We start from the raw sequence: 13,408 nt of genomic DNA on the forward strand, positions 1-13,408 counted from the left end.
TTGCATTTTTAAACAAATTCTTGAATCTGAGCAGTGAATATGTGCTATTCTAACTGGAAAGGTAATTATCAAATTCCTTAGTAGTCACTTGGCCATGGTATAGAAGTAACTTGACGCTCCACTCAGGAGAGCAGGAGGCTGGTGATTTCTTTCATCTAAGCAGCACTGTTTTCTTTTTAAGGTTAATTCCATTCAAAGATCAAAGTCCAAATGCTTAATCAAAACCACTGATCTTTCAAATCCACAGCCAATCTTGGACTAGATTTGCAACCACCAAATACTGAAGAAAACAAAGCGAAATGAAACCAGGCCGTTACAAAATACGCAGTGTATCAAACATTTTTCCCCCCTAGTTAGCATTTGACAATGAACCCTGTTGCTCTTCAAATTCTCTCTTTTTTTTTTTTTTTTCAGGAATTAAGAAAGACCTTGGTACCCCATCCTTTAAGTTACAGCTATTAGGATAATGGAGAGAGGGGTCAGAGTAGAAGTAGGGTGTAGAATTAGGAGGGGTTTGATGGCGGCAAGTCAGTCCACTTAGTTTTTGTACTGGGTGAGCTCATTGCCAGTTTCATTGAGAAGATACGTGCAGGGACTTCTCTGGTGGTCCAGTGGCTAAGACTCCATGCTCCCAGTGCAGGGGGCCCAGGTTCAATCCCTGATCCGGGAACTAGGTCTTACATGCCACAAGTAAAGATCCTGCAAGCCACAATTAAGGTCTGGCATAGACAAATAAATAAATAAGTATATTAAAAAATATTCATCCAGGTTTAAAAAAAAGTGAAGACGTGCAGATGAGGGCTTTTGTTATCGAGAAAGGGTCACGGTTGGCAGAGGTCTTTATGGTAACCCTTCTTCTGTCTACAGTCCTGGGAATGCGGGTGCTAGAGCCATGGTGGGTCATGCTGGCTGAAAAGTCACAGACGGTGGAGGTTTCAGGGAGTCCAGTTAGGTGCCAGGCATTGTTCAGGTCCCCCTTGGGATCGTAGGCTCAGCTGCATGTACCATTTGCTCAGCTTCTCAATGGCCTCCTCAAGGTGCTTCAGATCATTCTCTCTCATGGCCTTGGTGCTGAAGTTGGTGTGGCACCCGGCACCATTCCAGGTCCCAGGAATGGGCTTTAGGATCAAAGCTTGCTGTCATTCCAAAGTCTTCATATACATGGTGTGAGATGAAATGGTCCACCCAGAGATGATGTCTGATGTCCATTCCGTCACAGGGTCTTACCTGAAATTCCCATGGGGCAGCCACGACCTTGGCACTCTGTCCTCAAAATCTTGACGCCTGGTGGTGAGCCCGTACGATATCCCTGCCATAATCTTTGCTCCCTCACCACAGTCGTATGGACCTTGGGGTCCAAGGAAGCAGTTGGAAGGCCACCCCAAGGGGTGCTCATCCGTGCCCATGAGAATATATTCCTGCTTTGGTCCAAACGGGGGTGCTGGTTGCTCACCATGTCTGTGTTCTGTTTATAGGGATGCCTTCCATGGGTCTCTGCAGCCTTTCGGTTGTACTTGAAGACTTCACAGAACCCCAGGTGGTAGTCCTTGCATAATAGGTCCTGGAACATGGCAGCAGGGATGAAATACATGTCCTTGTTGTAGCTTCAGACTGAAAAGTAATAGAGCCATCAACATGCCACTCGGGCAACTCATCTGGCGCTGTCGCTCCAGATATGCATAGCTTGGGCTTTGTCACCCTGAGGCAGGGACATGCCCACCTGATGGGTGCCTTTGTTTCAGTGGGAGCTCGCTGAGGCGGCCGTGGCAGGAGGTGTCCTGGATGGAGGGCAGGCAGGCAGGGAGAAGGAAGTGCAGGGGGACAGGCCAGGAGACCGGGGGTGCTGCACACACACTGCTCTTCTCCCATCCTCAGCTCTGCCAAAATCATCCCTTCCTTCTTGACTGGGCAAAGTAAACAAACTGAGGCTAGAAATGGTTTGAATGGGGCAAAGGGAGGGTGTTTATTTCCTAAGTCTCTCTCAGTCTAAGTGTTCCTTCCGTTTCTCCCTGTGTCATCTGGTCTTGGGAGGAAATGATGACGAGCCTACCTGCTTCCAGATGGCACAAGTACTGGGTACCATCTGGACCCAACGGTACGTGGCATCCTCTGTACCATGGTGATAATGGCTCAGCCTCAAGGGGCAGGAGAGACAGAGTACAGGTGTGATTTATGGATGTGATTCAGTCTTCTTGGGCCAGCTTCCCTACAGGACTAACCGGAGGCCAAATCGGGAAGAAGGAAAAGATTCATCCTGGTTCCTTTGGCCTCTTTTCCACTGGGAGTGATTCTGACTCTCACCTGCTTAGAATTGAGGATGCCAAGGAGTTTTCTGGTACAAATAGTAACAGTGCGGAAAATTGGCCCAGAGTATAAAAAGGAGTTTGAAAAGGAAAGAATCGAGCCCATTGTATTCTCAAAGAAAAGACTTTGAAAAAAATCACAACCTGTAGATTTCAAAAGGCCAACTTCTTTCCAGTTTTCCCTTTAGAAAATATGGATATAATAAATACGCATTTGTACACACTTGCCTTGAGAAAAAGCCCCTCAGAAACACAGTGGTTACCTCGGAGTGGTAAGATTCCAGGGGATTGTTTTTTTCTTGTTTGGATCTATGGTTCAGTTTCCTCACAATGACTGTTAACGACAGTATTGTTGGATGCTAAGTAAAAGTCAGGTTCTAAAGTCAGTATGTAAAGAAAAAGATCCTGTCTCTTAAAATTACCCCTTAAAGATAACTTCCCTACTAAAATGGGATATATGTGATTTTGTGTATCATGAAGTAGTTACCTTGAATTTAGGGCTCAAGATATATGAAAAGATATACATTTTCATATATCAGAATCCACTCAAGCTGCTTAAAAGGTGCTAAGCATTGTGGGAGCCAAAACCAGCTGCAGAGGGTGTATCTGCCATTTTGTTCTTCATTCTGTGGAGCCTCTACTCACTGAGTGGAATGGCCTGAGGTAACATCTTCACTCTTCCGATTGCTCTCTCTCTGTCTCTCTCTCTACATCTTTCTCTCTCCTCCCAGGAGGTGGTGTAGGGCTTGTCTTTTTTTTGAGGGGGGAGGGAGTGCTTGTGTTAGAGCTTGGTTTGCAAAGCAAGCCATTATATTCTTTATATTCATTATAAATACATTCACTGTATATGCATTATATTTATTCTAGCTCAATAAAATTGGCGTTTTATTCTAAGGTGAATTAATTAATTAGTTTAACTGAATTTATTAAATTCTAAGGTGAATTTGTTCCCACTTCACATGAAATTAAGGAAGCTTTATGTATGGTATGGGGTGTTTGTAAGGGGGTGGGTGGGTCTAAAAGCAGGGTCTTTGAGGGAGCCAGGAGGGGCTTGCTCACCTTTGCTTGGAAACTCAGCCTGGAAACTCTTGGCAGCCACAGCATCTTGTTAGTAAGGACGGCTCTTAACTACGGAGGGTCATGTTCCTGTTTGGGGTCCTGCTCTGGTTAGGGTGGGGTGGTGGGCAGGAGGAGAGACCAGTTGGAGGGATTCATTTTTATAGGTCCCTCTCCCTCACTCTCTCATCCACAAATACAGACAGATCCCTGCCAAGACCTGTGTGCTTCTGGGAGATGTCTGGGGTCCCTGGCAGAGGGAACATTCACCCAACACCTACTTACTGATCTCCTGTTATATGTGAGGCACTGGGATTAAGTCTTCTTGGGGGCCACCTGTATGCCCTCTTTCCTCCCTGTCATGGGGGCAGAAGAAAGTGACAGAGAAGACACAATCACGGCTGTTTCCTGCCCTCTCATTCAGTGACTTATCCAGCCCTGCAGATCACGTGGAGCAGGACAATGGAGTTAAGACCTGGGCTTGGGAATCAGACAGAGCTGGGTTCAAATCCTACTTCTGGCACTTGTGAACTACATGACTTTGGGCAATTTATTTGGCTAGTCTAAGTCTCAAGCAAGTGAAGTCATTCTGTAAATGCCAAGAAAGGTCCGTATAGTCAAAGCTATGTTTTTTCCAGTAGTCATATATGGATGCGAGGGTTGGACCATAAAGAGGCTGAGCACAAAAGAGTTGATGCTTTTGAATTGTGGTGTTGGAGAAGACTCTTGAGAGTCCCTTGGACAGCAAGGAGATCCAACCAGTCAATCCTAAAGGAAATCAACCCTGAATATGCATTGGAAGGACTGATGCTGAAGTTGAAGCTCTAATACTTTGGCCACCTGAAGTGAAGAGCTGACTCATTAGAAAAGACCTTGATGCTGGGAAAGATTGAAGGCAGGAGGAGAAGGGGATGACAGAGGATGAGATGGTTGGATGGCATCACCAACTCAATGGACATGAGTTTGAGCAAGCTCCAGGAGATGGTGAAGGACAGGGAAGCCTGGAGTGCTATAGTCCATGGGGTCGCAAAGAGTTGGACATGACTGAGCGACTGAAGAACAACAACAACAAATGGGAAGAATACTTATTGAGCACCTACTATGTGCAAGGTACTGGGTTCTCTGCCCAAGAACCTTACAGTCTATGGGAAAGACTAACATTTGTATATTTGTAAGCACAGACTGTGGTAAGTTCTCCAAAGGGAAAGGAAGAGTCTTTAGAACTGGATAGCTGAGATCCTCATTGGGCTCATTTTCAGGGGAGAGATCTCAGAAAAGTGCTCTTTGTGGAGTTAAGTCAAGAACTGAGGGAGGAGAAGGTGTCAGAATCAGTGTGGGAGAGTGCATTCCAGCAGAGAGCAAAGCATCTGTCCCCCTCCAGCACATGAAACACCGTCCCCCCTCCCCCAAGTCCCCTTAGAGCAGAGGAAACCCTTCTGAGCTAAAAATAAACTTGCTGAGCCTCGGAAAATCCTGTCACTGCCCAGAGGCCCCCCGCCCCCCACCCTGAGAGACGACTCCATGGCTCAAACCCTCTGGGCCGTGCCCCACACAGGATGTGTGGGGCCGGTGGTCCTCAGACTGAAGCCCCCGACTTCCCTGGCTAATTTTGCCTCCCTGAGAGCGTGTCTCCAGCAAGGCTGGGCTCCCAAGCTGGGCGCCCGCCAGTCAGTCTGGCCAGGGAAGGAACTATTTTGGGAATTTTTATGATGGAACAATATTTTTTCGGTAAACAAATGGAGAGCTGTTAAACAGGGATGGTCACCCCCAGCTTCTGGTTCACGTTCTCCATGTGGAGCTGTCACAGAGGCGGCCCTGTCCAGCGGGGAGAGTGTCCCCAGGGCTGCCGAGCCTCAGTGCCCGCCTCGTCATTTCTCTTGGATTAATCAGCTTTGGAAATTGGGAACACTGCTCCCTCCCCAAGCCCTACCTCGGATTCTTTGAAAACAAAAGCCCTTGGTGTGGTCTGGGTAGTAGAGGTGGGGCCCACCCTGATTAACCCCTTAGGGCTTGAGGATGGCCTGGACTCCAAAGTTAAGTTTGGAAGGGATCTCAGAGAGCATCTGCCATTTCCCCATCCCACCCCCCTCAACAGGTGAAGGAACCAAGGCCCAGAGAGGGGAGACTGCTTCCTCAAGGTCACAGAGCTCATCAGCTGCAAATGAGGTGGGAACCCCAGATCCCAGACTCTGAGTCCTTATTCTCTTCCTTCAGGAACAATAAGACAGAACAGTGGTCAAGAAAAGGAAAGGGTAGACTCCAAATTTGGTATTTTGCAGAGAGCCTACAAACTAATACATGCACAGCAAATCATAAATGTACAAAGTTTCTAAGCACTGACCCCCACCCTCAATATCTCCTGGGAGAGGACTCTTCTTATTCTTGAGAACCAGCCCTTTATTGCAACCTGGACCTCACCTGGGCTGGCCTCTTCAGGCACTCACCTCTGATGGGCTGCTTGGTGACTTCATCACTGAGGACCCTCTCCTTGATGCTGAGAGACTATCCCTGCCCAAGTGTCATTCCTCCAGCAGCTCCATCGTCTCTTGTTCTGCCCCAGTGGCTCCCAAGCATCCATAGCTGCCTGGGTCCCATTTTCTCAGACTGGGCTATGGCCATTTTATTGTTATGGCTTTAATAGCTGTCTCTTATTTAGCCAGGCCCTGAGATGACTCTTCAGAGTCTCCTTGGACTGAAAGGAGATCAAACCAGTCAATCCTAAAAGAAATCAACCCTGAATATTCATTGGAAGGATGGATGCGAAAGCTGAAGCTCCAATACTTTAGTCACTAGATGCGAAGAGATGACTCTTTGGAAAAGACCCTGATGTTGGGAAAGATTGAGGGCAGGAGGAGAAGAGGGCAACAGAAGATGAGATAACTAGATAGCATCCCCGACTCAATGGACATAAACTTGAGCAGACTCCAGGGGATAGTGAAGGACAGGGAAGCCTGGTGTGCTGAAGTCCATGGGATGCAAAGAGGCAGACGTGACTTTTTGCAAATGAGCAACAACAACATTTCATACAACAGCCATGCATGGCATGGATTATTTGTCCCACTTTACAGAGGAAAATGCTGAGGTCCAGATAAACCCAAGATCACATGAATGATGAGTAAATGATGCAGCCAGGATTCACCCTAGCTCTTTCTGACTCTAATCCTTCAGCTTTCTCCACCAGACTGCCTCCAGGTGTGAGACAAAGAGAGTCTGGCCAGGACAGTGGCAAAACCACATAGCAGAAAGGACTCTGTTTACAAGCTCTAGTAGATCAAATGTTGGAATAGAAAAAAAAAGGACAAATAGAACACATCACCTAAGTTTTGAGTCTTGAGTTTGTCAAGTCTTCCCCTTTTGAGTGATAGAAACTCAACTCAATCAGCTTATATAAAAGAGAGCTTACTTTCATTTGTGTGCCTAGCAAGTCTAGGGTTACTTCTGGCTTTAAGAACAGCTTGCTTCAGCCTAGTCTTTTTCTGCTTGGCTTATTCTTCAGATGAGCTTTAATGGTATCAGTGGTTGCTGGAGCTCCAGAATCAGGTAATCTCAGCAGATAGGGACCATTTCTTTCATAGCTTTGGGAAGAAAATCCCAGAAGGATTCCTACTGGCTGGCTTGGGTCACATGCCCATTCTCTGAGCCAATCACTGTAGCCAGGGAGATGGAGAAAGAATGTGCTGTTAACAGGAAAACCAGTTTAGCTTTGGTGTCTAACAAAGGGGAGAAAAAGTTTGGAGAGACAGAAACAACAGGTAATCTTAGGCTAGGGAATGGGGAGAATGTTGACACCACTTACAGTCAGCGGGAAAAATCAGGAGGAAGGATTACTTAGGAGTAACAATACTAATTGCAACAACAGTAATAAGCAACATTTATTATAGCTTAAGGCTTCCTGGTGGCTCAGTGGTAAAGAATTCGCCTGCAGTGCAGGAGCTGCAGGGGACATGGGGTGGTTCCCTGGTCAGGAAGATCCCCTGGAAGAGGGCATGGTAACCCACTCGAGTATTCTTGCCTGGAGAATCCCCATGGACAGAGGAGCCTGGCGGGCTACAGTTCACGGGGTTGCAAAGAGTCGGACATGACTAAAGTGACTTAGCACAGATGCATGCACGCCTTACAGCTTACAGAGCCCTTTCACATACCTTATTTAGTCCTCCTCTAACCCTGAAATGAAGGCAGAACAGCTGTTGTTCTTGAGCTCATTTCACAGATGAGGAGACAGGTATGGAGAGGATAAAGGATGTGTTCAAGGCTGGCAGGAGGCAGGTCTGGGTCCGATGGTGGACTCCTGCTCATGTTATCTGAATCTCAGTTCAGGAGGGGAGACAGGCTGAGTGTGAAGTGCTTGGTGTCCTGAAGACAGATGCTACTCTCAAGGTGACAGGTACACTGACCGTGTCACTTTGGGATCATTTGGCTTAGCTGATCCCCTGCTAGGTGCTGTGTGTTGTGTGGGCAGGGACCTTACCTGTCTAATTCACTGCTCTACCTTAGTGCCAAGCACTGTGCTTGGTACTCAAGATGCACTGAAGACAAAATGATCCAGTAGCGGCCCTGTTGATAATCTGAGTCTCCCTGGAAATGGAGGATGGGGACCAGAGCTGCTGGTTAAGGACTGAGACTTGGGGAGTCAGTGAGGGGAGAAAAAAGGAGTGGAAGCCTAAAGTGTAGCATGTTTGGCCCCAGTTCCAGACCTTAGCCAAATGCATCACAAGCCTCCATCTGCTCAGCAGACCAAGCTGGACATAAGGGACTTACAGGCTCTGAAAATCCGTTGGTGCAGCTGGACTGAATTGGGAACCATGCATTGTGACTTCTGGGGGATGTCTTTGCTGCACCTGATAGCATTTCTCTTTAATTAAGTTCTAGTTAAGTCAGTCAACTCCATGTATTGAGCACCAACTAAATGTCAGGCATTGTGCATATATTGTGCACCAGGTATATGGTGGAAAATGACATAATTTAAAAAGTCATTTTAATCAAGTAATTAATTTTTCATTTATAGGCTGTGCCACGCAGCATGTGGGATCTTAGTTCCCCAACCAGGATTCGAATCCGTGCCCCCTACAATGGAAAGCAGAGTCAATCGCTGGATCACCAGGGAAGTCTCAAGGGCTATTGTAAGGGCCACTCATTCGTTTAGCATCCATTATTTCCCAGGTACTATGTTAAGCACTGGGTACACAAGATGTGGTGAGATTTTTATTCTAGACAGGGTAGAGTGACACATTTATGCCCAACTGATCACAATACAAACATGTAATGGAAGGTGGGAAGGAGGCAAAGTTTGTGGACCAGTTCAGGGATCTCCATTTTATCCTTAGATGCCTGGTCCCTTGGCAGGGAAATCCTTGCCTGGTGTGTGTCTATGTTTTGCCATCCAGTCATCTATTGGTTTCATGCTTTGTCCTCTGGTCAGCATGTCCTGTTTATGTTTGTTGCCTCTTAAAATGTGAGCTCCTAGAGGGCAAGGCCAGTTTCCGTGCCTTTGTTGTGTGTGTGCGTGTGTGTGTGCTGAGCCTGTAGCTCCAGGATAATCAGAGCTGCTGAAACTTAGCCCTCCCTGAGCTTCCCTCATCTGCCACCTTTAGGGTCGCCCATGACATACGCACTGGAGTGTACTGGTTGTCAACTGATATCTGACCCCCTTTGTTCATTATTAGAGTGTGAACTGGGCACATGCTACCCTTGCTGCTTGGTATGTCCCTTAAACTCATGGCCATAAAAGGAATACATGACCCTAAAAGGAATTCATGACCACTCCCCTGCCCTTTATACCTTCCCTCACCAGGGGGTGAGGATACTGGAGAAGCCATCTTGGACTTGGACACAGCAATGGAAGCTGTGTGTTGAGGATGGCAGGATCACCTAAATGGCCTGGACCACCTGTCTGTGTGCTGGGACAGTTTGAAGCATCTTTATAGCAGCTTGTTTTTTGTTGTTCAGTTGCTAAGTCGCGTCCAACTCTTTGTGACCGCGTGAACTGCAGCACACCAGGCTTCCCTGTCCTTCACTATCTCCTGGAGCTTGCTCAAACTCATGTCCATTGAGTCAGTGATGCCATCCAACCATCTTATCCTCTGTTGCCCTCTTCTCCTCTTGCCTTCAGTCTTTCCCAGCATCAGGGTCTTTTCTGATGAGTCAGTGCTTCGCATCAGGTGGCCAAAGTATCGGAGCTTCAGCTTTAGAATCAGTCCTTCCAATGAATATTCAGGATTGATTTCCTTTAGGATAGCAGCTTAGTCTGTACCTAAGTACATTTAGTAGAAGGAACCTTGGACAACTAGTTTTCTTTGTTTTGCGGTCATGCACAAGTCACCTTATCTTTCTAGGCCTCAGTTGCCACACTTGTCAGATGGGAACATTAAGAACCCTTTCTTTGCTCCACGGCAGGCATCTAAGAGCCACAGATGTGGTTGTGATTTGAGAAGTGAAGGAGCAAGGCAAAGGTGGGCGGGGAGCATCCTCGGGGCAAGTGAGCGATCATGGTTTATCACTCAGTCATTTCCTCTTCAGGAGTTTTTGAGAAGCTCAGTTAAACTGCTGGTCCAACTACACAGAGCTGAGGAAGGCCCTGTGGGTGTTCATCATCTGCCCAGAATAATTCTCCCCAAACTTTAAAGTGCTCAGAAAACACAAAGTTTGTCTTGGCTGAAATGGGCCAGACCTAAGGAAGTGATCTGGGTCGAAAAGCTTTTACACAATTGTAAGTCATAGGACATGCTGAACCCAGTTGAACCTCATTAAAATGCCATGGCGGGTTGAGTGTTTATGTTTCATGCTCATGATGTTTGAATGTTTAAACTCACATGAAAATCGTAAGCACCAAGATGAAATAACTGGCAGGGCCTGGGCCACTATTTCAGGACGAGGGGTGCTTGAAGGTGACAGCAGTCTTGACAGAACCCACTGCCCCTGAAGACACGGAGGCCCGGCTCAGACGGGACCGTGCTCCCCGCTCTGCTAACCCAGCTATTAACACGCTTTGCTTTTTCTCATGTAACCCACTGCTGGGCACCGCTGCTTGCTCCGCAAAGGCTGGCTGATTTATGATAAACGAAGGACAGAGTCTGTGTGATTGGGAGGCAAAGAGCAGAGTGTAGAGGATGTTGGGGAAATTGATTGAAAAAGGAAGGCTGTCCAGGAGAGAAATAAGACAGTGTGTTTGAAAAACTGGAATGCCTTCAATATCAGTTCTTCACGGTAAGAGAATAGTATTAGGTCGGCCATAAAGTTCTTTTGGGGTCGTAAAACAGATTATGGCCTGATCATGCATTCTGTTCCTGAAAAAAGAGTATGAATTGTCTACTGTGCATCGGGATCCTGTGTTATTAGATTCTGGGATAAAATCCCTGGCCTTATCTTATGCAGCTATTTAAAATGATAGCTATGGGGACTTCTCTGGTGGTCCAGTGGTTAAGAATAAGCCTTGTAATGAAAACAGAAAAAAAAAAAAAAAAAAAGAGAGAGAGAGAGAGAGAGAATCTGCCTTGTAATTCAGGGGATGTAGTTTCCATCTCTGGTTGCGGAATTAAGATTCTCACATGTCGTGGGGCCACTAAGCCCGCGCCTCACAACTGGAGAGAAGCCTGCGTGTCAGACCAAAGAGCCCAAGTGCCGCAACTAAGACCCAATGCAGCCAAAAGAAATAAAGACACATAAATAAATATTAAAGAATAAAATAATAGCTATACAGCTTAGGTAACAACAGGGACAATGCTTATGATATAAATTTAGCAAAAAATGCAAGCATCCAAATTTATGTACAATGGGATGACCACTAGATTTTTTTCTCAAAAGGTAGCTGTAGAAAAGAATGAAGTGAGAGGGAATATTGCAAGGAAGTAATGACTGCATTGGAGGGCGGGGTGGTGGAGTTATGGCCAACCTGTCTTTATTTTCCTAACTTCCTATACAGTAGTCGTATTCCATTCATAAGTTTTTAAAAGTTTTTTTTTTTTTAAATAAGAAGGGACATCCTCAGACCGAGTGATCCTCCTGCAGTAACCATAGGTCCAGCCAGCCTTAAGGAATACTTCCCACCAGACCTACTGACTGCTGACCTTCTCCAGGTGTCAGACACTGCTCCTCGGAGTCTGAATCATAGATGTGAAAGTTTGGGAAGAGTCCAGATATGCAAAAGGGCACCCCTTTTCTCAGTGATGGCAATTTCAGCAGCTCTCCAGTGGAAACAGAGAGGCCCCCAATCCAGCACCACATGGGGGCTGGTCCTGGGCACCCGTCCACTCAGGGCACGAGATGAAGGACTTGGCCAGCTTCCCGCCTTGGGAATGATGGGCCAGGCACCACCTGCCAAGTCACAGCCAGGCACTTACAGCCAGGCACTCACAGCTGTGACTACCCCCTCGGAGAAAGTGAAGGTTCCCTGTGCCCACTCCAAATAGGCCTGCCTGGGGCATGACTCCGGGATATAGCGTGGAGTCAGACAACCCCAAAGTTAGAAGAAAATTTACAAATATTTAATCCATGAACTATATGCACATGGATAGAAAAAGAAAATGGCACAGAGGGCTTCTAGTTAATAGCAGATCTCCATTCCACTGTGCCTTGGAGTTGGTCTTGTCCCTCGGAGGCGATGGCTTTTAACTGTTGTGGTTCTTGGTTCTGTCAGTTGCCTCTATCTCTAAGTAATAGAATATGCCAACCCTGCTGTGTCCTCGTGGTTCTTGAGGGGACTTCACCTCTTGTCTCCCTGCTCAGATTAAGCAGGATTTAGCTCATCCATATGCTTGGGTGGATGCAGAGACAGGTCATCCAGATGCTGTATGATCCCTACAAAAACCAACTTGTAGGGACTTCCCTGGTGGTCCAGCGGTTAAGACTCTGTGCTCCCAATGCAGGGGGCACGGGTTTGAATCCTGATGGGGGAACTAAGATCCCACATGCCACATGGCCAATCAATAAATAAATAAAAAATCACACACACACACACAAGACCCACTTGCAGCCCAGCCACATGAATAGTGGTCCACCAGCTGCCAGCTCCTTTAGGATCAGCTTCAGAGGCACACAGCTGCCTTGCCCAGGCCACACCTTTCTGCAGCAGCCTGTATCCAGTGCATCACATGAGAGAATAAGGCCAGGCCATTTCTGGTCAATGGACTCGAACGGTGAATGCTCACTTCAGTGCTCTGGGTTGGTGGGAGGAGGCTTTGTAGGATCTGCATTGCAGTTTGACTCATCCCTCTGCCCAACCTGCTTCCTTCCCACCTGGTTAGCTGACATTCTGTCCATGCCAAAAGGTCCTTGATATTCGATCCTGTCAAAAACCCCATGACATGGACCAAATACGTTCATGGATGGTTTGGTTAGGACCACATTCCAAGGACCTTTCGGCATGGACCAAATGTCTGTGAATCAAACGTCCTATGGACGTCCTGGACGATCCCACTCTTTTCATAGGTGTCCATTGTAATAAGCATCATGTGTCTCTAATTATCTCAGTGTCTATTTCCAGGGACCTCATCCTGTGACAATTGTCCTTGTCCCTCTCTTGGATTTTCAGAGTATGTCAATTTGTATGTACAGTGTCAACTTAGTAGGAACTCTTATATTGTTTCTCCCAATTCCCTACCCATCAAGGTTCCAAATTAGGATTAGTCATGCAGGACGTTTGCGCAAAATTTTGGAAGGTGGAAGTGAGGCAACAGCCACTTTTACTCTCTGCAGGCTGGCACAGGGCCGGGTGGCATTGCAGCTCCCGCCTGTCGCTGAGAAGCGGCTTACCTCGTTGGCCTGCGGCCTGAGGTTCCTCCCGCTCCTTCCAGGTCTCCTTCAGCTCTTCTATGACCTGGGCTGGATGCAAGTGCAGCTCCATGGCTGGGGCATCCGCTCATCCAGAAAGTCACCCATATCATGGCAATGGGAGGTGGAGACAGAAACAGGCTCCAGGTTGTCCTTCTCCTTCTTTACGCCCATCTTTTCCTCTCTACTGCTAGTCCTGCTGACCTCAGGTCCAGCACCGGACACACAGGCAACAGGTTTGCACAGACTATTTAGTCAGGTCCCATGACTGTGTTATCCCCATA

General features: G+C 47.1%; 1 pseudogene; it reads right to left on the bottom strand.

The window, feature by feature from the left end:
* Positions 1 to 537: 537 nt before the first annotated feature.
* On the bottom strand, positions 538 to 13,197 carry LOC129622134 (glutamine synthetase-like; annotated as a pseudogene).
* Positions 13,198 to 13,408: the final 211 nt, after the last annotated feature.

Source organism: Bubalus kerabau, chromosome 10 (assembly GCF_029407905.1).
Source record: "Bubalus kerabau isolate K-KA32 ecotype Philippines breed swamp buffalo chromosome 10, PCC_UOA_SB_1v2, whole genome shotgun sequence".
Lineage (NCBI taxonomy): Eukaryota > Metazoa > Chordata > Mammalia > Artiodactyla > Bovidae > Bubalus > Bubalus kerabau.